General features: G+C 35.5%; 1 protein-coding gene across 1 annotated transcript in view; it reads right to left on the reverse strand.

Moving 5' to 3' along the window:
• ccdc88b (coiled-coil domain containing 88B) overlaps positions 1 to 1,748 on the reverse strand; it is a 78,871-nt gene that overhangs the window by 29,963 nt on the left and 47,160 nt on the right. The gene's annotated exons all lie outside the window — the stretch shown is intronic.

Below are 1,748 nucleotides of genomic sequence, written 5' to 3' on the forward strand. Positions count from 1 at the left end.
CTTCATATTAGTGACAAACAATAAGAGTAACAACAGCTTTTTGACAAGTTTAAARTTTCTTTAAAATACATTAAAAACATAAAAAATAAAAAACTACAAAAAAATTTAATAAAGTGCAAATTAAAATATAGCTCAATCTGCAACTGTATTTGACAATGTTTGGAACTTTTAAAATACTGCATGACAGAACCAGAAGCTTTGGTGTTTTTTGATGAGTTACTTTCATTTTTGCTTCTACTTTTCTTTTAAAATAGGTTTCCATTTTCAGCAGGTTTCTAAGGTTCTTCTTCTACGTATTAAAAAAGTTGTTAAACATCTGAGTGGCGCTCTACCGTTACTAGTGGTGAGAAAGTGTATTGCACCTTATTCAAAATCAATGCGGTCCCGCGGCCCTCTGAGGCTCAAAGTTAAACTGTTGTTCTTTTGAGGCCCTCAAGGTGGCGCTCGCGGCCCACAGGTTAAGAATCTCTGCTATAGGTTATGTATAAAACTCAAGGCTCACATATTACATTGGGCCACCACAGCATTTTATTCGGCCCACAAGAGCTTCAGAGATGCTTTAATGTCTTAAAATATGCGCATGCTGCTTTAAAAACATAAACTACATCTTCAGTGAATGTAAATTATTTTATCTGCAAAACAAAGACATCCCACCACTAGGAAGTGCACAGGGTTCAGAATACGCTGTGTAAAATCTCACTGCATTAATCACTAGCTGCTTTTAATGCAGCCCTGATGTACTGGGAAGTGGGAATTTCCCCACTTACAAGTCATGAATTTAAACTGGAACACCACTCCAGTGGGAATGTCCTGTCAAAAATTGGGAGTAAAACCCTCATTTGTTTACTTTTAAAGTATTTCTGTATTATTTGTTTCACATTTAATCAGTCTTGCACTTCGTACTTTTCAGTGTTTATAAAAGGATGTGTTAATATGCTGTTTCTATGCAGGAAATACCACGTAGAGCTCTGTTATTGTTTGTTATTGGTGCTCAATTGTAGCAATGAGACAAGGAGGACATGTTTTGTTCTTAGTCATAATTAAACATTAAACATTGAAGTTAATTACAACTGACCCTTTGAGGGCCACCATAAAGCTCATGTGGACCTCAGTGAAAATAAGTTTGATACCCCTGTGTCAGTGTTTATAGCATTGTGGCAATTTTACAAACATTTGAAAACAAAATCAAAGAAACTAGGCTGAAGGTTTTATATTTCTCTTCTCATGAGTTGCATTTTGGGATAATAGTGTCCGGAACATACGGAGTTAAATTAGCCTAAAAAAATTTGAGCGAGCGCAAATTATCTCAACTGTTAGTGATTTTTGAGACTTTCTTACCACCATAGATTCACACATAAAGTGTTGCAGTCAAAGCTGGTGAAAAGCTGAGCCACACTTACTGGGTTATTACCGTATATTAAAATGCACACTTACACTGACATTACTGGATTCGAAAAATGATCATTATGTGGACTGTACACTTGAACTAAACTATTCAAAACTGTAAGTGTTCTCATGGTAACACATTAAATAAAAAGTAATCATTCAAAGAGCACTGAAATATTCAAAATAATCCTCTACAGTTATATCAGAAGTAGTAATCTGCCTTTAATTCTTTTTTCTGGTTACAGAACTAGATTTGGGTGTTTTTTTACTCTCCTGCAGCATGATTTAAAGTTAGGAACTACTGTCTGTTACACAGACACACACACACACCCACACACACACACACACACACACACACACAC

Source organism: Austrofundulus limnaeus, unplaced genomic scaffold, assembly GCF_001266775.1.
Source record: "Austrofundulus limnaeus strain Quisiro unplaced genomic scaffold, Austrofundulus_limnaeus-1.0 Scaffold1, whole genome shotgun sequence".
NCBI lineage: Eukaryota > Metazoa > Chordata > Actinopteri > Cyprinodontiformes > Rivulidae > Austrofundulus > Austrofundulus limnaeus.